The sequence below is a fragment of the Stenella coeruleoalba genome (genome assembly GCF_951394435.1).
Source record: "Stenella coeruleoalba genome assembly, chromosome: 3".
In the NCBI taxonomy this organism is placed as follows: Eukaryota; Metazoa; Chordata; class Mammalia; order Artiodactyla; family Delphinidae; genus Stenella; species Stenella coeruleoalba.
The window spans coordinates 173,036,066-173,059,791 of record NC_137148.1 but is presented as its reverse complement, the minus strand read 5'-3'; the positions used below and the strand labels follow the sequence as shown (position 1 = coordinate 173,059,791).

The 23,726-nt window shown below is 50.8% G+C and overlaps 1 protein-coding gene across 1 annotated transcript in view; it reads left to right on the top strand.

The window, feature by feature from the left end:
• The window catches only part of GNG7 (G protein subunit gamma 7), a 153,959-nt gene that overhangs the window by 29,468 nt on the left and 100,765 nt on the right, over positions 1-23,726 (top strand). The window contains exon 2 of the mRNA XM_079918516.1: positions 18,109-18,166. The gene's annotated coding sequence lies outside the window, so the exon portion shown is untranslated. The remainder of the gene's footprint in view (positions 1-18,108; positions 18,167-23,726) is intronic.

The following is a 23,726-nucleotide window of genomic DNA, read 5'->3' as shown; positions in this document are numbered from 1 at the left end:
CCACTCAGGTGTGGATTTAAATGTGTGCAGCATTCCAGACCTCAGACGGCAGATGGTCTCGGGGCGCACAGCTTCCTGGGGATCTGTGGGATCCCTAACCCAGGGGGTCTCACTGAGGGTGATTCTGCCCCCGGGGGACACTGGATGACATCTGGGGACGTCTCTGGTGGTCACGACTGGGGGTGCTCCTGGCATCGACGGGGTGGGGTCAGAGATGCTGCCCCACCCGAGAAAGTGACCGCAGTGCTGATGAGGAGAAAGCCTGGCCAAAGGTGACCTTCAGATGAAAGCGTATTCTGTGGGTCTCAGCACCGGGACCAGAGCTGCACCGAGGCAGCTGGGGCTCCGGGAAGATGAGCTGGGGCAGCTGTGCCCGTCCTCGCTCAGCACGTTCTACCCTCCAGAGGCTGCAGGGCTGACCTTGCAGGGTCAGGGAGACGCGGTTCCCGCCAACACCAGAGCACAGAGCAGAAGCCTGGCTCTATCCCACGTGAGAGCGAGGTTGAGATGACAGCGCAGCCCACGCACCGCAGCCTCAAAGGCAGACAGGCTGGGGGGCTGCCAGCCGCTTATCACCCCGACAGTCCCGCACACCTACTGTGACACGTGCTCCCTGGGGCCGGGCTGGGGTGGGGTTGGTAGTCGGGGAGTGGGCAGACCCCCTTCTGGCCGAGGAGCGGATAGATCGTGGGGCAGGCCTCCTTGGCCAGAGCCAGGCAGAACCAGCCCGAACTCCTTTCACTTCCAGGGAGGCTGCCTCTGCTGTCTTCACGCCTCCAACAGAACCTTCAGTGAACACTTAGTCTGAGAAGAGAACCCTGCGGGGCTTTGAGGCGGTGAGAGAGGATCTTTGTGCAGAGCCAGTAAACACTATGAAGGGCCAGGGGGTAAATATTTTCAGCTTTACGGGCCAGCTGGTCCTTTGTAGGAGCGAATGTCATAGCTGATGTGTAAGTGAATGGTTGTGGCCGTGTTTCAACAAAACTGTATTTACAAACACAAGGGGCGGGCGGGATTTGGCCCACGCGCTGATAGATCAGCACTGCCCATCTCCTTCCGAGGCTTCCTCCCAACTTGGTGGCCGAAGACTGGCTTTATTGCCTCTCGGAGCCTCAGTTTCCCCATCTGGAGAGTGAGGATAATGACGCTCCTATGGACCCGTGTGTAGATTGTTAGCTCTTGTAGGTCAGTGGTTCTCATCTGGGATGTCCTGCCACAAGGGACACTGTCTGGGGACATCTGTGGTTGTCACGACTCGGGGTGATCCTGGCATCAAGGGGATGGGGGCCAGGGAGGCTGCTCCGCACCCCGCAGCACCCAGGACGCCCCTGACAGGGAATGACCCGGCCTTGAATGTCTGCAAGGCCAAGAGGAAGAAACCCTGATGTAGATAAAAGTGTCCAATAAGTCAACTTGCAAAGACCAGGATGCTGAGTCGTATTAGCTGTCTGTCTGGCTTTCTTTGGACTACAGCTTCACCCTCATGTTCCAGAACTCTCCATCCATAAAACCGCTGCCCTCCCCCAGGCCCAGGCGCTGGCTGCGTACTCAGCAGGCCTCGCTCCAGCACCGCCTGGGCGCCATGGCCTTTCGAGTGGATGCGCCACGTGGCCCGGATCCGCCTGGGATGTTCCAGAAGATTCCTCATGTGAAGCAGCCCCTGTGCCAGGGTCCACCATGGCTGTCGCAGGAGCCACTCAGTCACCTGTCTTTTCTCCCCCTCCTCACTCCTTTCCTGGGAGCAAACTTCCCCTGCTGATTGGCATATCCTGTTCTTAGCGTCTTTTCTTTTCTGGGCTTTATATAACCCTGTCATTATTGCATGCTGTCACGGGGACTTAATATTCCTTCAATCACATTTCAAAGCCTTCTTGAACATAAGTAGCTAATTGTCATCACTCCCTTCTTTCCTTTTTCTTCTTAAATGAACTTTTCATTTCAGACTAGTTCTAGATTCACAGGAGAACTGGGAAGACAGTACAGAGAGTTCCCACATACCTGCCCCCCCCGCAACCAGTCCCCCCGCCCCGTTCTTAACATCTTACATCAAATCTGGTACATTTGTCCCAATTAAGAAACCAATACTGATATGTCATTATTAACTAAAGTCCATACTTCATTTGGATTTCTTTAATTTTCCCCTGATGCCCCTTTTCTGCCCCAGGACACATGCAGGATCCCCAGGACACTGAGTTGTCACATCCTCTAGAGGTTTTCTCAGACTCTCTGTCCCCAGGAACCATTTCTCCTTCTAGGGAAGGATTACTTGGGGCCGTTACCGGTGGCGATTTTGCAGACGGTAAACTGCCCTGTCCAGAATGATAAGAAAATATTTTGCTCACCAAGTCGAGCTATTTTGGTTGCCTTTTGCAGCCAAGGTTGATAGAGAGGAGGTATTTGCTAACAGAAGTCGGGCCATGAATTTTTTTCAAGGTGATGGGGAAGCAACAGCCCCTTCTCTGAGTCTAAGAGAAATGACGCCTCTGTGGCGGTGAGGTTTCGTGTTGCAGATGGCCTGGGATGATCTTGCTGGGTGATGGTGAGGGGCACCGGGGTCCTTCTGGTTAGGACCCGGGATCTAGTTTCCCTCTGCAGCGGTGCCTCCGTGTGAGCACCGGTGCCATCTCCTCATAGACCATCGTCCAGTCTGGGGGTCGCAAGCTACAGCCTCTGGGCCGGATCCAAGCCACCTGGGTTTGTAAACGTTTGTCAGCACAGAGCCTCACCCACTGGTCGATGACTGGCCAAGTCCAGTAGTAGCGACAGTGGCCAAAAGTATTTGCCACTGACCCTTCACAGAAACACTTTGCTGAGCCCTGGCCTTGTCAACAAAGCAGTTAATAGATGTTCTAATGTTATGAAGAAGTCCTACTGATAAAGAAGTTATACGCTATTAACAATATACCAGCACTGATTTCTGCGTTTTATAGATGTTCACTTATTTAATCTGAAAAAACCAACCTGCTCAGGTGTGGGGTGCTGATGTCATTGCCATGTCACAGATTTGGAAATTGAGGCACAGGCGGGCCTTAGTCAGTCATGAAGGTGGGTCTGAACGCCACCCATGCTGCCTCTCAGATGCAGGAATATCTATCCCCACCCACCCCCTTCCGGGGGACTGAGTGAAGCTATTTTAATTTTGAGTGGAAAACGAAATCTGTGTGTACATGGTTTTGTTTTTTTTTCTGTCGGAAATTGGTCCTCTTCCCAAAGCAGTCGCCCGTTCCCCCATACGGTACAGCGCCAGGTGGCGGGGGGGTCTGATGATTGCTGCCTAACACAGTGGGGTGATCCTGTCCCCAGGGGGACAGTGGCAGAGGTCTGGGGACGTCTGTGGTTGTCACACTGGGGGTGCCCTGGGCCTCGAGTGGATGGGGGCAGGGATGCTGCTGTACCTCCACAGCACCCAGGACGGCCCCCCACAGAGGAGGACCTGCCCAGTGTCAGCAGGGCTGACGGGGAGACCCTGTATTAATTATTTGGGAAAATATTGAGTCTGTTCCCTGCTCACATCAAGAAGCAGAATCAACCCCCAGGGGTCAGACGGTAAAAAGCAAGGAGACCCCACCTTGTGTTACATGGAGGAGGGTTGGGAGTCTCTAAGGCACCAGGACACAGAGCTGAGGGCAGCAGCCTCCTTCCCCCCTTTCTGCTGAGCCCCCAGAGACCTTTAGCCCCTGGGTCAAGCATGCCAGGACCTTTTGTCCCGTCTGATTGGGGTGTGCTGGCCCCTGATCTGTTCAGTCCCGTGGCTTTGGAGCAGCGTGTCTGCCCCGGGTGCCTCCCTGCGAGTCTCTCCCGGGGCTCAGGAGCTCAGGTGGCGAGGCTCAGGCTGCCATCCCCCACCCCCCAGGCTTCTCCTCCCACTTCATGCAATCAGAGCTCCTCAGGGTGACACATTTAGATGGTTGCTGTGGTGATGAGTGAAGGCTGGGGTGATAACTGCAGTGCGTGTCTATATTGAGCCTCCAGTGAGGCAAGGTGCGCCTGCCACACGCTGGTGGGATGTCGCTGTGGGAAGGGAAGGGGGCTCAGACCTCCCGGGCCCACCCACTCGGTTCTCAGAAGGGGCCTGGGCCGGGGGGGATCTGCCTGTCGCCAGGTGCTGGGTCCCTGCCATTCCTGCCCATGAGGGGCATGCCAGAGCAGAGGATCTCCACGGGGGAAGTCTCGCCTCCCAGGGGACACTGGGTCATGCCTGGGGACATCTGTGCTCATCACAACTGGTGGAGGGGCTCCTGGCATGAGTGTGTGGGGACAAGGAATGCTGCTGCACACCCCACAGTGCCCAGGACGGCCCCCCACAGAACGACAGGCCCCCATGTCAGGAGGGCCGAGGGCAAGACCCTGCTTTAGAGAGAAGCAGATCAAGGCAGTGGATTTGTTCAGTCTCAGAACCAGCTGCTGGTATTTCTTGACGATCTGTGAGACCCCAAAGGCTTCCTGTTCTTGTCCCAGTTGTTCTACTGCTCTCCCCTCGTTGAATTTACTGTGTCCCGTTAGTCTCTTGTGTCCCCCCCAGATGATCAGGTCTATAGATGGGAAAACAAGAAAATGAAAAATCCAATGCTGTTAGTTGCTTGCCGTTAGAAAATCATACTGGTTGAAAAAAATATACATGGAGCTGTCTGGTGAATCAGCCCAGATGGCAGGTGTATCAGTCATCTCTTGCCGTGTAACAAATTACCCTAAAAACTTAGTTTAGACAACCAACATTCATTCTCTCACAGTTTGTATGGGTCCGGAACTTGGAAACAGCTTAACTTGGTGGTTCTGGCTCGGGGTCCCTCGGGAGTCTGTAAAGCACACATCAGCCAGGGCTGCCTTATCTGAAGGCTCGACGGGGCCAGAGGAGCTGCTTCCAGGATGGCCCCTTACATGGCTCCTGTCCACCTGGGCCCCCATGGTGCTGCTTGAGCCTCCTCACTACATGGTGGCCGGCTCCCTGAGAGCCGACAGAAGCCACACGTCTTTTTTTTTTTTTTTTTACGTCTTTATTGGAGTATAATTGGTTTACAATGGTGTGTTAGTTTCTGCTTTATAACAAAGTGAATCAGCTATATATATACATATGTTCCCATATCTCTTCCCTCTTGCATCTCCCTGCCTCCCACCCTCCCTATCCCACCCCTCTAGGTGGTCACAGAGCACCGAGCTGATCTCCCTGTGCTATGCGGCTGCTTCCCATTAGCTATCTATTTTACGTTTGGTAGTGTATATATGTCCATGCCACTCTCTCGCTTTGTCACAGGTTACCCTTCCCCCTCCCCATATCCTCAAATCCATCCTCCAGTAGGTCTGTGTGTTTATTCCCGTCTTACCCCTAGCACACATCTTTTATGACTGGTCTCAGAAGTGACCTGCTATCACGGTTGTCATGTGGAATTGGTCACGAAGACCCTGATACCAAGCGGGAGGAGACTGCAGGAAGGCCGTGAATCTCAGGAGGCTGGGAGCATTGGAGACGCTGCCACAGCAGGTGAACGTAGCTCTGGAAATCAGTCAGGATGGGAACATTAGTTGCCCAATGTCCCTAAAAAACTAAAGGAAATGAAAGGGCACACCACCTGCCACCACAGAGAGATGCTCTATGGAGTGACCGAGATTGTGATTTTTGTCAGGAATTAGGGGCGCAGTCCATTCCCAGGGCAATCTGGGTGGAGTAGCAATTCCTGGAACCCTACTTGGGATGCCTTTTGTCCACTTATTTTAGCCACTTTCACCCTCCTCCCCGCAAAGCTTTGACGACAGCAACAGGGTGGGTGAAGAACAAGTTTGTATGGTCCCATCTCTGCGTTCCACGCAGTGTGGAGCAGAGGGGCCTCGCTGAAAGCTTCACGCCAGGAGGTGGAAGGGACTGAATCTCCCAGGCGGGGAGTGGTGATGGGAATGGGTGAGAGTCAGGCTGATGTGCGGAGTCTGTCCCGCGCAACGAGAGAAGGAAAGAGGTTGCCTGCTGCCCGGCGCGATCTTGTAGAAATCAGCTCAGCACTGGCCAGAATATGCTTTCCACCGGCCAAGTGAGATTTGGGAGTAATCCCAGGGCGTGATTCTATTAGGGCCCTTGTCTGATCCGCTTGGTCCCCGGGCCTGGGGATGGCTGCGGAGTAGGTTAATCCAGGCTGGAGTGGCCAGAAAATCTTGATCCTGTTGGTATGATCTTGTTATGATACTGGCAGGGGCTTTGGGGGAAACGTAGAAAATCCATTTGGCCAGGATTGACCCAGCTTGTGTCTGGGTCCTGTTCACAACAGCCTGATGAATGGGCTGGTCAAGTGTGAGCGCAGAGCTGTCATCTGGGCTATGATGGGCTCCCTCCTCCCTCCCTTCTTTTCTTTCTTTCTCTCATCAGAGTTCCTGGTTCTCGGTATAACCCTCCTAATTCGTCCCTCTTCTAATAGGCCGCTTTTTAGAGTACTTTTATTTTTTAAAAAAATTTTTTGTTTATATATTTATTTATTTTCAAAATTTTTGGCTGCGTTGGGTCTTCGTTGCTGCACGTGGGCTTTCTCTAGTTGTGGTGAGCAGGGCTGCTCTTCGTTGCAGTGCACGGGCTTCTTGCTGGAATGGCTTCTCTTGTTGTGGAACATGGGCTCTAGGTGGGCGCGCTTCAGTAGTTGTGGCTCGCGGGCTCTAGAGCGCAGGCTCAGTAGTTGTGGTGCACGGGCTTAGTTGCTCCGCGGCATGTGGGATCTTTCTGGGCCAGGGATCGAACCCTTGTCCCCTGCATTGGTAGGTGGATTCTTAACCACTGCGCCACCAGGGAAGTCCTGGGGACCTGCTTTTAAATGCAGTGTTCTAGGGCTAGATGCACTCACATCGTTGGGTGTTACAGTGTGCAGTAGGCAGAATGATGGACCCCCAAAGACATCCGTGTCCCGATCTCCAGAACCTGTGAATGTGTCACCTTATGTGGTGAAAGCGACTCTGCAGATGGGGATAAGTTAAGGCTCCTGAGACGGGGATGAACGTCTGGCCTCCAAGGCATTCACACCAGTGCACCTCGCTGCGGCCGCATTGCGAAAGGTCCTGTGCTTTTCCATCCGGGTCCTGCTGAGATGCTTGAGGGTCCCCCCGCCACTCCGGGCTCAGCGAAGCGGGAATTAAGAACCGCAGGTGGTTGGTCTCCAGCTCTTATTGCATTAGGTGCGAAGTGAAAACCAACAATTAGAAAAAGGAAAGCAAAAGCATTTTCCTGGAACACCCCACACGAGAGGTGGGGCTGCCACACCCATATGACCTTGGATGGGTGGAGGTCCCTGTCAGTGTCGGCCTCCTGGGTGTTCAAGCAGGAACCCACCCTGCATCGGGTGCAAACCTCTTCAAGTCAGAGAGCTCCGTCCGCTATGAAAACGGAGAGGGTTCCTGGTTCCTACCCTCCACTCCGTCAAAATTGCCCGATGGGTCATTACCTGACCTTCCAAGACTAGGCAGGCCAGACCCATACACACAATAATAATTAGAAAAATGCAGTAGTAATAATAAAATAATAATGAATTATTCCGATAAAACAAATAGAATAAGGAAAAAAATAAAATAATGAATAATTATGAAAGAAGATAAAAATAATTTTGGGGGGTTCATCAGTTTTGTGTTAATTAAGCACAGCTAATGAACGAATACTTATTTATTCATGTCGAGGCAATTTTCTTTGCCAGATCAGTGAACAGTTTGTAAAGACAGAAAATCACCAGGCTATACCATGGAATCTGTGCAGTGAACAGAAATCACACTTTTGTAAATATGTTCTTCACACATACCAAATACTACTGTTGTTCTTTTTTTAAAAAATTTTACTTATTAAACTATAGTTGATTTACAATATTGTGTTAGTTTCAGGTGTACAGCTTCAGATTCTTTTCCATTGTACTTTATTACAAGATACTGAATATAGTTCCCTGTGCTATACAGTCGGTCCTTGTGTATCTATTTTATATGTAGTAGTATCTGCTAATTCCATACTGCTAAGTTATCCCTCCACCACCCCCCATCCCCTTTGGTAACCATAAGTTTGTTTCTGTGAGTCTGTTTCTGTTTTGTAAATATGTTCATTTGTATCATATTTTATGTAAGTGATATCATATAATATTAGTCTTTATCTGACTTACTTCACTTAGTATGATAATCTCTAGTTGCATCCATGTTGCTGCAAATAGCATTATTTCTTTCTTATTTTTTAAATATTTATGTATTTATTTTTTGCCTGCATCGGGTCTTAGTTGTGGCGTGCAGGCTTCTTTCTAGTTGTGCTGTGCAGGCTCCAGAGTGCGTGGGCTCTGTAGTTGTGGCACACGGGCTTAATTGCCTCATGGCCTGTGGGATCTTAGTTCCCAGCCAAGGGATCACACCTGCGTCCCCTGCATTGGAAGGCAGATGCTTAACCACTGGACCACCAGGGAAGTCCCTCATTCTTTTTTATGGCTGAATAGTATTCCATTGTATATATACACCGCATCTTCTTTATCCATTCATCTGTTGATGGACATTTAGGTTGTTTCCATGTTTTGGCTACTGTGTATAGTGCTGCTATGAACATTTTTAAATAATAAAAATAATACATAATGAAAGAAGGTAAAAATAATTTTTAAATACTAAAATAATGAGATAAGAATTAAAAATAAGTCATAAACATAAAATAATAAAATAAAGATTTTAAACAAAGAAATAATTAACTAAAAGCAATGCTATGATGTTTGAGTACCTGGCCGAGAAGGGGCGAGAAGGAGAAATGGAGCAGCCACTTTGGAGAACAGTCCAGCAGTTCCTCAGAAAGTCCAGTGTGGACTTGCCAAATGACGCCGAGGTTCCACTGCTGGGATTGTGCCCGGAGAACGGGAAGCTCGCGTCCATCCACACAGAGATTAGCGGGAGAGACGTGCTGCAGTGGCCCCTTCCTGGCTGTGAGGTCTCCTGAGCTCCGGGGCGGCCACATGGCCGGTGGTGGTGGTGGTCCCGCCTGGCACCTGATGTGCTGCTCCCGTGACCCAACGCGACAGCGCTAGGGCGGTGTGCGCACACCAGGCCCCGGGCGGCGACCGCCAGCTTTCCTCATTGCCATCCCTCCTTCATCTGACCTTTCTTTTTTTTGTTGTTTGTTTTTTTGTTTTTGTTTTGTTTTGTTGCGGTACGCGGGCCTCTCACTGCTGTGGCCTCTCCCGTTGCGGAGCACAGGCTCCGGACGCGCAGGCTCAGCGGCCATGGCTCACGGGCCCAGCCGCTCCACAGCATGTGGGATCCTCCCGGACCGGGGCACGAACCCGCGTCCCCTGCATCGGCAGGCGGACTCAACCACTGCGCCACCAGGGAAGCCCCTGACCTTTCTTGCAGAGTGGCCCGGAGGCTCTAGATTTTCCTAAAATGAGGCTCCAGAGAGAACTCAGTTCAAGAAAAGGGAGGTGCCTAAATGCACTGTGGGATCTGGATGGGATTCTGGGACCGGAGAAGGACATTTGTGGAGAAACCAGTGACATCTGGATAAAGTGTGGAGTTGGTAGTAGTGTACCAATGTTGGCTTCTTGGTGGTGACAAACGCATACCGTGGTGATGGACATCAGAGGTTGGCAAATGAGCCTGGGGGTCAAATCCAGCCTACATTGGCCTGTTTTTAAAATTGTATTAATTAGCTATTTAAATTATAATTAATTAATTTTTATTCTGTAAAATATACATAATATAAAATTTACCATCTTCACCGTTTTTAAGTGTGCAGCTCAGTGGCACTAAGCACATTCACACTGTCATGCAGCCATCCCCACCATCCATCTCCAGAACTTTCTCATCTTCCCAAACTGAAGCTCTGTCCCCATGAAACACTGACTCCCCAGCCCCTGGTCCCCACCATCTACTTCCTTTCTCTATGGATGTGACTCTAGGGACCTCAGGTGAGTGGAATCAGACAGCATTTGTCCTTCTGTGTCTGGCTTCTCTCACTGAGCGTCATGTCCTCAAGGTTCATCCGTGTTGTAGCAGATGTCAGAATCTCCTTCCTTTACAAGGCTGAATAATACTCCACTGTATGGATGCAGTATACTGTTTATCCTTGGCCTATTTCTTTACAGCTTAGGAGCTAAGTGCCTTTTCCATTTTTAAAGGGTTGAAATGAACAAACAGGAATATGCAGCAGAGAGCCTGGAGCTGACAAATCCTAAATAGTGAACATCTGGTCCTTTGTGGAAAGGTTGGCCGACCTCTGCTCTAAGGTGTTAACATGAGGGAAGCCGAGTTGGGGTGTTTGGGAACACTCTGTACTAGCTTCGCAACTTTTCTCTAAATCCACAGTTATTCCAAAATGAAAGATTTTTAAAAGGAAAGTTTGGGGAATGAGGGAGGTCCATTTTTTAAAAAAATATTTATTTACTTATTTATTTGGTTGCACCAGGTCTTAATTGCGGCAGGCAGGCTCCTTAGTTGCAGGGAAGTCCTTCTGGAGCAAGACGTGAAATGCCGGAGTCGTGACTCAAAACCACCTAGGACTTTGCCTTGAAGCTGCGTGTGCCTTCTCCTCGTTTCTCTTTTTATTACGAGCGTTATTATTTTGTAACTTTGAAGATGATGATGAATCAGTTAGTGTGACACTGCTTCATGTTTGGGACCTCCCCGCTGGAGGATTCCAGTACATGAGATGCACCACTGTGGTTTTTGCAGTGTTTCTCTCTGCTCAGAAACTTTAGGGTTTCTCTGTTCCTGGCCTGCAGAGCCCTCTGGAATCTAACTCTGGTTCAGGGATTGTCAGACTAATTCTGTAAAGTCCCGAGTGTGTATATTTGGCTTTGCAGGCCTCGTACTCTCTGTGGCAACTACCCAATTCTGCAGTTGTAGCGTAGAAACAGGCTCAGACGATCCAGAAATGAAGAGGAGTGGCTGTGTGCCAATAAAACTTTATTTACAGAAGCAAGCAGTGGGCTGGATTTGGCCCATGGGCCAGAGCTTGGCAATCCCTCTTGTTTATCATTTCACCTTTATCTAATATTTCTCATCTGCCTGTCCAGTATTGGGAAATGATTAGGAATTCATGCCTGGGGTCTGTCCAACCTGCCTTTAAGGCCTGGCCGTGCTCACACGTGACCTTGAGCAACTTACTTTCTTCCTCTGTGACTCCTTTTCTTCCTTCATAAGAAGTGAATTATAGGGTCTTCCCTGGTGGCGCAGTGGTTGAGAGTCCGCCTGCTGATGCAGGGGACACGGGTTCGTGCCCCGGTCCAGGAAGATCCCACAGGCCGCGGAGCGGCTGGGCCCGTGAGCCATGGCTGCTGAGCCTGCGCGTCTGGAGCCTGTGCTCCGCAACGGGAGAGGCCACAACAGTGAGAGGCCCGCGTACCGCGAAAAAAAAAAAAGAAGTGAATTATAATATTTGTTAGGATAATTAAATGAGCATATACATATATATATATAAATGAGTGGGTATATATATATATATGTGTGTGTGTGTGTATATATATAAAACTCAGCACAGAGACTGGCATGTATGTGTTCAGAAACTATTATTCTACTGTATGACTTATTTAAATAGTCTCCTATTGTATTAGCTAGTGCTGTGTAACAAATCACTACAAACTTAGTGACAAAACACTTTTATTATCTCACAGTTTCTGTGGGTCAGGAATCTGGGTTTGGTTTAGCTGGGTCCTCTGTTCAGGGCCTCTCTCTCACTGGTTACAGTCAAGGTGTTGGCTGGGGCTGGGGTCTCATACAAAGGCTCAACTGGAGAAGTTGCTGCTTCCAAGTTCATATGGTTGTAGGCAGGATTCAGCTCCTGTGGGGCCTTGGTTCTGGAGGCCACCCTCAGTCCCCTGCCACGTGGGCCTCTCCGACACAGCCGATGGCTTCACCAGAGCATGCACACTGAGAAGGTGACAATCTGCTAGCAAGATGGAGGTTGATGGCCAAAAGGCACGTGAAATGATGCTCAAAGTTGCTAAATATTAGAGAAATGCAAATCAAGGCTACAATGAGGAATCACCTCACACCAGTCAGAATGGCCATCATCAGAAAATCTGCAAACAGGGCTTCCTGCTGGCGCAATGGTTGAGAGTCCGCCTGCCGATGCAGGGGACGCGGGTTCGTGGCCCGGTCCGGGAGGATCCCACATGCTGCGGAGCGGCTGGGCCTGTGCATCCGGAGCCTGTGCTGCGCAGCGGGAGAGGTCACAACAGTGAGAGGCCCGCATACCGCAAAAAAATAAATAAATAAATCTGCAAACAATAAATACTTGAGGGGGTGTGGAGAAAAGGGAACCTCCTACACTGTTGGTGGGAATGTAAGTTGGTGCAGCCACTATGGAGAACAGTATGGAAGTTCCTTTAACAACTAAAAATAGAGTTACCATATGATCCAGCAATCCCACTTCTGGGCATATATCCAGAGAAAACCATTATTCAAAAAGACAGATGCACCCCAGTGTTCACAGCGGCACTATTTACAGTAGCCAAGACATGGAAGCAACCTAAATGTCCGTGGACAGAGGAATTGAGAAAGAGGATGTGGTACATATACACAATGGAGTATTAGTCATAAAAAACAGTGAAATAATGCAACATGTAACAACATGGATGAACCTAGAGATTATCATACTAAGTGAAATAAGCCAGACAGAGACAAATATCATGTGATATCACTTATGTGTGGAATCTAAAAAAAAAGGATGCAGATGAACTTATTTCCAAAACTTAGGGTTACCAAAGAGGAAAGGTGGGTGGGGGAAAGGGTAAATTAGGAGGTTGGGATTGACATATACATACACTACTTACTATGCATAAAATAAATAACCAACAAGGACCTACTGTATAGCACAGGGAACTCAATATTTTGTAATAACCTATAAGGGGAAGGAATCTGAAAAAGAATATATATATATGTCTGTGTGTATGTATAACTGAATCACGGTATGTATGTACTATGCTGTGTACCTGAAACTAACATGGTATTGTAAATCAAGTATACTTCAATTAAAGCAAAAAGAGTTACGAAACAATGCAGGTCACAGCCTCATGGAACTTGATGACAGGAGTGGGCCTCGCCTAACACCACCCAGCTGTGTGGGGCTGGCCCGCTCACCCCAGATCCATAGGGCTCTCCGGCCTGTGCCCTTGGCACCGACTGGATTGTGCAGAATCCCGAGAACTAGCGAGCACCTCCTGTGGGCCGGCGGTGGCAGCAGTGTGCGCTGCCGTGGTGAGCAGAGCACACGCTATTCCTGCAGTCTGGGATCTCGCCTCCCTCGGGGGAGACTCAGCTTTGAACCATGTGATGCTGGTGGGCACCAGGTGTCTTCAGGGGGGATGACAGTGTCCCGGGATTAGTGTGATGATGCCACAACCCTGTGAATCTCCTAAAAGACACTGAACCGGACACTTTATTTATTTATAAATTTATTTATTTATTTATTTTTGGCTGCATTGGGTCTTCGTTGCTGCGCACAGGCTTTCTCTAGTTGGGGCGAGCGGGGGCTACCCTTCGTTGCGGTGCGCGGGCTTCTCATTGCGGTGGCTTCTCTTGTTGCAGAGCACGGGCTCTAGGTAGTGTGACTCGCAGGCTCTAGAGCGCAGGCTCAGTAGCTGTGGCGCACAGGCTTAGTTGCTCCGCAGCGTGTGGGATCTTCCCGGACCAGGGCTCGAACCCGTGTCCCCTGCATTGGCAGGCGGATTCTTAACCACTGCGCCATCGGGGAAGCCCGAACTGGACGCTTTAAAAGGGTGAATTTTATAGTAGGTGAATTCTGTCTCAATTTTTAAAAAAGGAAAAGAAAAGGAAAGAGCGTGGATGAGGTGGGGCTCACAGGTCATAAGAAGTGCTGCCCAGGGGCTTCCCTGGCGGTCCAGGGGTTAGGACTCTGTACTTCCACTGCCGGGGGCGCAGGTTCGATCCATGGTTGGGGAACTAAGATTTTGCAAACCGAGCGGCACAGCCAAAAAAAAAAAAAGAAAAATAGTCCTGCCCATGACAAGAGTGGGCGAATGTCCTATCCATGCAGGCCTCTGATCACCACCCTTCTAAGTTCTGTCTGCTTCCCTCCAGTGATTTATTTCTCCCTCACAGCGCTGGGCACCTTGCACCTGGCGTTTTCGTTGTCTGTGTCTGAGACTTACCGACCCTGCCTCGTCGGCAGTTCTGAGGGCAGGGTGTGTGGGGGGTCAGCAGGCCCCGGCTTCATGCAACCCTGTCTGCACCCCAGGGCTCTGCTGTCACCGTCCTGAAATTTGTGATAGTTTTTGAACAAGGGGTCCCACATTCTCATTTTGCCGCCAGCTCTGCGGATTCTATAGCAGGTCCTCCTGATGGCCTCGATCCACTGCTGGCCCCTCACGGGGGGCTCGGGGTTCACCCTGATGGGAAAGTGAAATCCTAGCATCTTTGTCAATGAAGATCACAGGGACAGCCTGGCGCCAGCTGGTGCGCCTCGCAGCCTGCTGTCTGTGAGCCCCGGGGACGTGTTCCTGTGGGCACAAGTTTCGTCCTCGCCCTTCTCTGCTCCGGTCTAAGCCAGTCTGGACTGAGCACAGCCGGGGTGGAGGCTCTGTGGTGGTCACCTCACTGCCCAAGTCCAGCTCCAAGGACTAGAGGACAGCCGGCAGTGGGCATTAGAGGGCTGGGGCGTGGGGAGATTTGCAGATGGTAGATGAGAGGGCAGAGAGAGAGACACCATCTCAACAATGATTCATAAGCTGCCCATGTTCACAGCAATGTGATTCACAGTAGCCAGAAGTGGAAACAGCCCGAACGTCCATCAATGGACGATGGATACACCCACTGTGCCCCTCCACACACGGGAGCATTACTCAGCCGTGAAAAGGAGTGAAGCCCCAACACTCGCTACCACGTGGATGGACCCCGAGAACACGATGCTCAGTGAGAGAAGCCAGACACAGAAGGACACGCAGAATGTGATGCCATTGATGGAATCTGGGAAACGTCCAGAACAGGCAGATCCACAGACACAGACAGTGGATTCATACTTGTCAGGGGCTGGGGAGGGAGAGGGGGGTGACTGCTCATGAGGACGGGGTCTCCTCGTGGGGTGATGAGAATGTTCAAAGATTGATTGCGGTGATGGTCACACAACTTTGTGAATGTACAGAAAGACCAGTGAATTGTCCACTTTATGCAAATTGTGTGGCATGAGAATTATATCTCAATAAGACAAAAAAAAAAAGGTGCCTGGTTTATCAGTCACCATCTCCAGGTTTGGCTAATGTCCCCTAGTTGCATAAGGAGCTGCCATTGGGGGAATGGGTGAAGGGTGCCCGGGACCCCTCTGTACTAGTTTCCAACTTGTCGTGAGTCTTTCATTGATTCAAAAAGCAAAAAGTTGAAGGATCGGAGGCATAGACGGTCCCTGCAACGTTGAGGTGAGTCTCGGCCTCCGGGTCTGTGGGCATGTTGCTCTGGCCCTCGCATCTCTCATCCCTGCAGTCCACTGCTGCCTGGCCCTCCGCGCTCTCCAGGGCGCCCCTGTGGCCTCAGTGGCCAGAGCAGTTCCAATCCTAGGCGGCGGGCCCGGTAGAGCAGATCCTGCTGCTGGAGGAGATTCTAGCCACTCCACGAGCCCAGAGGGCGTTCCTGAGGCCACAGCGCCACCTGCAGGTGACGGTGGGGATGTCGGTTCTCCATCCTGGCCTTTGATTGGCAACAAATTAGCCTCAACTCAGAGAAAGGGAACCAGCATTTAAATTTTTATTTTTTAATCATTTTTAAAATTTTATTTATTTTTGGCTGTGTTGGGTCTTCGTTGCTGCACGCGGGCTTTCTCTAGTTGCAGCGAGCGGGGGCTACTCTTCATTGCGGTGGCATCTCTTGCTGTGGAGCATGGGCTCTAGGCACATGCAGGCTTCAGTAGTTGTGGCATGTGGGCTCAGTAATTGTGGCTCGCAGTGTCTAGAGCGCAGGCTCAGTACTTGTGGTGCATGGGCTTAGCTGCTTTGCGGCGTGTGGGATCTCCCGGACCAGGGATCGAACCTGTGTCCTTGCATTGGCAGACAGATTCTTATCCACTGTGCCACCAGGGAAGCCCTTTTTTTTTTTTTTTATCATTTTTAACTTTAAATTTTCATATTGGGGTATAGTTGATTTACAATGTTGTGTTAGTTTCAGGTGTACAGCAAAGTGGTTCAGTTATACATATACATATATCTATTCTTTTTCAGATTCTTTTCCCATGTAGGTTATTACAGAGTATTAAGTAGAGTTCCCTGTGCTATACAGTAGGTCCTTGTTGGTTATCTATTTTATATATAGTAGTGTGTGTATGTTAATCCCAACCTCCTAATTTATCCCTCCTCCCCACCTTTCCCCTTTGTTAAACAAACCGAAAGTTTGTTTTCGAAATCTGAGTCTCTTTCTGTTTTGTAAATAAGTTCATTTGTGCCAGATTTTAGATTCCGCATATAAGTGACATCATATGGTATTTTTCTCTTTCTGACTTACTTCACATAGTATAATAATCTCTAGATCCATGCATATTGCTGCAGATGGTATTATTTTGTTCTTTTTTATGGCTGAGTAGTATTCTATTGTATATATGTACCACATCTTCTTTATCCATTTATCTGTCGATGGACATGTAGGTTGTTTCCATGTCTTGGCTAATGTAAATAGTGCTGCTATGAATGCTGGGGTGCACGTATCTTTTCAAATTAGAGTTTTCTTCTGATAAATGCCCAGGAGTGGGATTCCTGGATCATATGACAACCCCATTTTTAATTGTTTGAGGAACCTCCACACTGTTCTCCATAGTGGTTGTACCAATTTACATTCCCACCAGCAGTGCAAGAGGGTTCCCTAAATTTTTATATATATTTTTAAATTTATTTATTTATTTTTTGGCCATGCCGCGAAGAATGTGGGATCTTAGTTCCCCGACCAGAGATTGAACCCGTGCCCCCTGCATTGGAAGTGTGGAGCCCTAACCACCAGACTGCCAGGGAATTCTCTCCCTAAAATTTTTTTTTTTTTTTTTTTTTTTTTTTTTGTGGTACGTGGGCCTCTCACTGTTGTGGCCTCTCCTGTTTGCGGCGCACAGGCTCCGGACGCGCAGGCTCAGCGGCCATGGCTCACGGGCCCAGCCGCTCTGCGGCATGTGGGATCTTCCCGGACCGGGGCACGAACCCGTGTCCCCTGCATCGGCAGGTGGACTCCCAACCACTGCGCCACCAGGGAAGCCCCTCTCTCCCTAAATTTTTTAACTGAGTTTTTTTTTAAATAAACGTTTTAGAATAATTTTTAGAATTTTAGAGGTGTTTCATTGAGAGTTCCTGTCTACCCATCACCTAATTTCTCCCAGTGGTCACGTCATTCATAAGCAGTGCGTTTGTGACAACCAAGAGGTGGACGTGGGTACATTTCTGCGACCTCAATCTACTCTTTATTCAGATTTCACTAGTTTTCCCTAATGTCTTTTTTCTGTCCCAGGACCCCCTCCAGGATCCCACCTTGCATTTAGTTGGTCATATGCCTTAGGCAAACCCTGGGGCACCCTCGGTCAGGGGGTTGGCTCAGCCCCCTCCCCTTCCTCCCAGGGGACCTTGGGGGTCAAATGATACAGGTGAACATCTTTCATAAACTATCAAAGGTCATGTGAACATCCAACCCTTTCATCCAATTCAGTTTTGGAACATGTGGAAACCTCATCAGGGATAACATTGTAAATCACTAGCTAATCTTTCTGGCAAATTGCCTTTGTTACATTTACCCTCTCTGCATTTTGAAGCATCCTATCTGTGCCATCCTCAACGTCTGGCAGAGTAACCAGAAGGCCAGGCTCCCAGAGCAATTTTTTTGTTTGTTTTTGTTTTTTTGTTTCTTGCGGTATGCGGGCCTCTCACTGTTGTGGCCTACTCCCGTTGCGGAGCACAGGCTCCGGACGCGCAGGCTCAGCGGCCATGGCTTACGGGCCCAGCCGCTCCGCGGCATGTGGAATCTTCCTGGACCGGGGCACGAACCCGTGTCCCCTGCATCGGCAGGCGGACTCTCAACCGCTGCGCCACCAGGGAGGCCCCCAGAGCAATTTTTATGTCTATTCACAAGCGCACGACTCTTCCATGTGGACACTGCTAACACCCACCCAGCATTTCAGCGCCAATCATGCTCAGCTAACGTGGTACGTTTTTCTTCCAGGGAGCGGACATTGGGTTCCTGAACCTCGGCGCTGAAGACAGCCAGGCCTCCAGCACAGGTCAGTGTCCTGAGGTTTTTCTTTTCTCCACGTTCAGTGTTTGCGCAGGCCTTTGATTGGCGGTTCGGAGCCAGGATGAGTTAAGAGGTTGGGGTTTGCTGACCAGGCGGCGTCCTCGCCGTGCACGCCTGAATCTTCCCAGCTCTGCTTGTTTCTGAGGACTCGTCTTATCCATCAAGAGGGCACGGCAGCCACAGGGAACGTCTTCTGCCCTTGGCTCTGGGAGCAGGGGCACAGAGCAGGGAGACTGGCAGGGTGGTCCGGCAGGGTGGGTCCTAGCGCACCCAGGATGGGCGCAGAGCGGCGCGGGCCTGTCAGTGCCACCTGCTTCCCAGCTCTTAGCTTCCTCCTCAAGAGGCTTAATTGGGGTCTACGGTGCTTCACTCTATTTCCCGTTGGCGTGGAGGGTGACCCTTCGATGGCCATCGGCCAGAGCAGAGCTAAGTCGTGGGCTGCGACAGATATCTGAACCCTGTCACCCACCGCAGTGGGACAGCAGGTCGGGAAATGTGGCGAAGGCCTCCGGAAGGTTAAGTCAGGAGCAAAATAAAGCTCAGTCCTGGTCCTTTAACTCTTGCTCGCTTGTTTGTTTCTGGTCTTATTCCCAAGAGGACTTTGAGTAGCTTTTGTGACATTTGAAGAGGAAATAGCATGAGAATGAATGAGGTTGCCCCATGGCCTGCCTGGTTCATTGACTGTAATTGTCAGGGACCACACTCCGTGCTCCTCTGATTCTGTCACAAAGGTCTTTGCTACTTCCGTGGAGTTTCCCCTTTCAGGCCGTCTTTGGAATAAACTTCCGGTTTCTAACAAAAATACAGATGGATCTTTGATTCAGGTTGTGTTCAATCTAGCAAGAAATTTGAGGGAGATCTGACATCTTTATAACGTATATTCTCATTCAGTGTGTGTGTGTGTGTTTGTATAAAAGAAAACATGTTAGACAAGAAGGCAGACACTAAATGATTCCATTCAGATGATATTTCCAGAAAAGGCAAATTTGTAGGGACAGAAAGGTGACTCAGGGTTGCCAGGGGCTGGGGCGGGAATGGGAAGAGCTGTGCTTGGGCACCAGGCATCTTACAGGGCGAAGGGGAGGGTGCAGAACTGCGAGGGGTAGGGGTCGGGGTGGTCTCGTGACTTGGTGGACTGACTGCAGAATCTTTGAGTTGTGTCCTTCAAACTGGCCAATTTTATGCTGTGTAAAGTGAAGCTCAGTAACGTTAAAACGTATATATTTTAGCTCAGCTTGGGAGGGAGGCTGTGCCTGCAAAGACCAGAAGCTGAGATTGGAACCCTGGGGTCCGTCTGGCCTGGTTATGCTCCGCCAAGGCCCCAAACAGATTCACAGTGTTAACTCTGTTTCACAAAGTCGCCAAGTGGGAGGGAAGTTTGGAGAGCGGCCCGGAGCCAGGCGAGGTCGCGCAGGGGGTATGTGTCTGCGCAGCGTGCGGGACGAGCTAGCCCCGCTCAACCCTTCTGTGTAGTGTTAACATCTGACCAACTTCTTGTAAAAAGAAAGTGAATTTAGACAAGGACAAAGGAGAGGTAAGTCACCCCAAACCCCCCACCCATCGAGGACCACTGCTGACACCTCAGTGAGTGTCCTTCCGAATCTCTCTGTGAATTACTTCTCCCGCACGCACGGGGTTTTGGAGAAGTAGGATTTTCTGTTTGATGTACGCATTCCCTTGATGGGCATCTTCCCTCATCCATAAAACCTAGATTTCCATCTTCTTTCCTGAAGCCGCATGTTACAGATGAATTATAATTTATTTCATTAAAAAAATTTATTTATTGAAGCGTAGTTGATTTACAGTGTTGTGTTAATTTCTGCTGTACAGCAAAGTGATTCAGTTATACGTATATATATATTCTCTTTTCATATTTTTTTCCATTCTGGTTTATCACAAGATATTCCCTGTGCTATACAGTAGGACATTGTCGTTTGAATTATAATTTATTTCTTTTAAAATAATTTTATAATTGATTTAACTGGTCTTATTAGTAGGCTTTTTTGAGGGTGTTCATTTTCTTTTTCTGTTTTTCTTTTTTTCTCTCTCTTTTTAAATTTTGCTATGTTCTGGGGTGAATGTCCTTGTGCAGACTTCCTACATCCTTGGTTGCCCTTTGGGGTAAATTCCTAGAAGTAGGTTTGCCTTGTCTGTGAATTTAAATCTGAGTGTTCTCATTTACATTTTTTTTTTTTTTTTGCGGTACGCGGGCCTCTCACTGTTGTGGCCTCTCCCGTTGCGGAGCACAGGCTCCGGACGTGCAGGCCCAGCGGCCATGGCTCACGGGCCCTGCCGCTCCGCGGCATGTGGGATCTTCCCGGACCGGGGCACGAACCCGTGTCCCCTGCATCGGCAGGCAGACTCTCAACCACTGCGCCACCAGGGAAACCCCCTACATTTTTTTAAAATCATATTTTATACATTTCCTATGCAACTTGAAATTCACTCTCTTTTTTAAAAAAAATTATTTATTTATTTATTTTTGGCTGCATTGGGTCCTGGTTGCTGTGCACGGGCTTTCTTTAGTTGCTGTGAAAGGGGGCTACTCTTCATTGTGGTGCGCGGGCTTCTCATTGCGGTGGCTCCTCTTGTTGTGGAGCACAGGCTCTAGGCGCGCGGGCTTCAGTAGTTGTGGCTCACGGGCTCTAGAGCGCAGGCTCAGTAGTTGTGGCGCATGGGCCTAGCTGCTCTGCGGCATGTAGGATCTTCCTGGGCCAGGGCTTGAACCCGTGTCCCCTGCATTGGCAGGCGGATTCTTAACCACTCTGCCACCAGGGAAGCCCTCATTTACATTTTGACCTTCAGCCGCAAAGACCCCCAGAAACGCACCATTTCCCATCCCAGGGTGCGTCTCCCTATCCTCCCAAGTTTAGTTTTAGGTCCTGGCCAACCTGACAAGCCCAGGTGATTTCAGCTCTTGCGTCCGGGCGTCCTTTTCGTGAGCGCAGCCGTTTCTCTAAGGCGAATGGCCCAGCTGCGTCCTTTCTGTTGGGGTTTCTCTCCCAGCGATTTTTTTTTTTTTGGCCCCGCCACACGGCATGTGGGATCTCAGTTCCCTGACCAGGGACCAAACCCTTGCCCCCCTGCATTGGAAGTGCAGAGTCTTAACCACTGGACCACCAGGGAAGTCCCAGTGATGCGTTTAAATTCTATTTCTCTGTCTGTACGCCGTCCACTGCGAATTTTTTTCTGAGCGTGTCTTTGCACTTTGCTCATCGTGGGTTTTGTCATCGGGCATCTGAAACGTCTCTCGCACACCCACGTTCTCCTTTGTGTTTTGTGTGGCCTTCCTCCACATGTCAAGATTATAAAAAGACAATTCACCTGCGTTTTGTTCATCGTGTATTTTACCCTTAAATCCTTGCACCATTTGAAATTCAGCTGTGCTAGTGGGTCTCACGCAGGCATGATTCTGACCCCCTGCTCCCCACTCAGGGGACACTGGGCCATGTCAGGGGACATCTATGGTTGTCATGACTGGGGGGCTCCTGGCATTGAGGGGGTTGGGGGCAGGGATGCTGGTCCACACCTTGCAGTGCCCAGGACGCCCCCCACAGAGGAGGGCCAGCCTCCCTTTCAACAGTGCCCAGTGACCGCTGGGGGAGACAGAATTGTACCCTGAGCTGGTGCCCACCGCTGGCCTTGCAGGAGTTTTCTGTTCCAAGGAAGCCTACTGTCCTGTACGCGCTCCTGGAAGGGGGGAATCTGGGCTTTTCCTGATTGCTTTTTAGTCTCATAGTCACGATGAGCACATCCTGTTTGCCAGGCCTTGTGCTCAGCATCTGCAGGCGTCCTCACATCCAGTTCCCCACAGCACTGGGGGCGGGCAGGGGGAGTCTCCTGTTGCTGGGCCGCCGCCTTTCCAGGGAAGCCAGGGTGTCACCAAGCACCCCACTCATCCTGATGACAGCACGCTGATCCGCTGCACTCAACTTCTGCAGACACCAGGGCTGAAAGAGGAACCGGAGTTTGGGGTCCGGGGCTGGAGACATTCCCCAGAGTGCTGCAGTTCCCACTGGCGGCCACTAGGGGGCAGTGAAAGTCCACGGGGTCTCTGGCGGGGCCGACCTTGAGCCAGGCAGGGATGTTGATGGAGGGGGTGCAGGGGGTGCAAGGGGGCGCCCAGCTGTCTTCAGTCAACCCCTCGGCCCTCCTGGAGACCCGTGACCACCCGTCCACGTTCTCCGAGACATTCTGGTTCAGCCCCCAGGGTCCCATGGTCACCCTGTTCTGGGCACACACACCACACCCCCCTGCCCCTGCTTGCAGACCTCTGTGGGTCCATTGGGTGTAAGAGGGAGGCACAAAACACGGGCTCTGTCACCTTGGCGGGCTCACGGAACCTGCACCCCCGAACCCACCCTGGCCCCAGCACCCTCCAGTGGCCGGAGCAGAGCCTGGACCAGGGAACGAAGGCCAAAGGGTGCGGGTGGGCAACCCCGCCGTGACGACTGGGTCTTGCTTCTGTGACTCTCTCCCCTGGCGCCTGGAGCCGGGTCAGCGGCTCTGGCCCCTGGGGGACTTCCCCAGGCAGCCACCCTCAAAGCCTCCTTGTTTGGAATCTGCCCAGTGTCCCCTGAGGCACCCTCGGGCGTGTGTCACCTCCCAGTACAGTCACCTGGGCAGTGGCTGCCCAGCCTGGCCAGGCACGGGGTGACCCTCCCAAAGATTTCCTCCATCCCCTCAGCAAGGATTTCCCATTGTCTGCCCAGGCCAGGCTCTGGGGGACGCCAGTGAGCAGGGCGGGCAGAATCCCCAGCTCTCACAGGACTGATGTGTCAGTGAGAATCGTGGACCCGTTTGGGGTCTCTCCCTCTCAGGAGTGCTGACGTCAGGGCCTGGACGCTGTGGGGTGTGGAGCAGCCTCCCTGAGCCCCCGGTTGTGACAACCACAGATGTCCCCAGGCATCACCCAGTGTTCCATGGGGGCAGGGTCACCCGGGTGAGACCCCTGCCTCACTGATCCCTCTCTCACTCTGTCTTTGGATGTGTTTAGGGCCCCACTGGGTGGATTTTCCTGTTGGTTTGGAAGCTCTGAGTGGCCGCGACCACAGCCGGTTGGTTCCTGCCTCATGGAAGGGCTTAGCAAGTGTCCCTACGGCGTGGCAGCTGTGCCAGGGCTCTGGTGTGGGCCATCGTGGTGCTGGCTTTCCTTATGGAGGTGCTGTCGTTCTTTGAGTAAGAGCTGGGCTTTCCAATATGGCAGCCGTGAGCCCCAGGTGGCCACTGAGCGCCTGCCTGAAAGGGGGCCAAGGTGGAAATGAGAAGATTTTGCACGGACTGGGGTGATTCTTGGTTGAGAACGATTTCTCAGGCACTTCTCCAGCCCTCCCGCCCATGGTGAGAATGCAGAACTCCATGACCTCCCAACAGCGGGGTGTTTTTCTGATAGCCCCTGTTCTCCCGGGAGTTTGCGAACATTTCTGCTGAAAGCGCCTATTGGAGCCCTTTATCTTGAGAGAGTGGCCCTGGTATGGGGAGCAAACTCCAACCCAGCGCGCAAGCCAGAGCGTGTTTCTTTCTCCTGGTTGGTTACCCACTTCTGA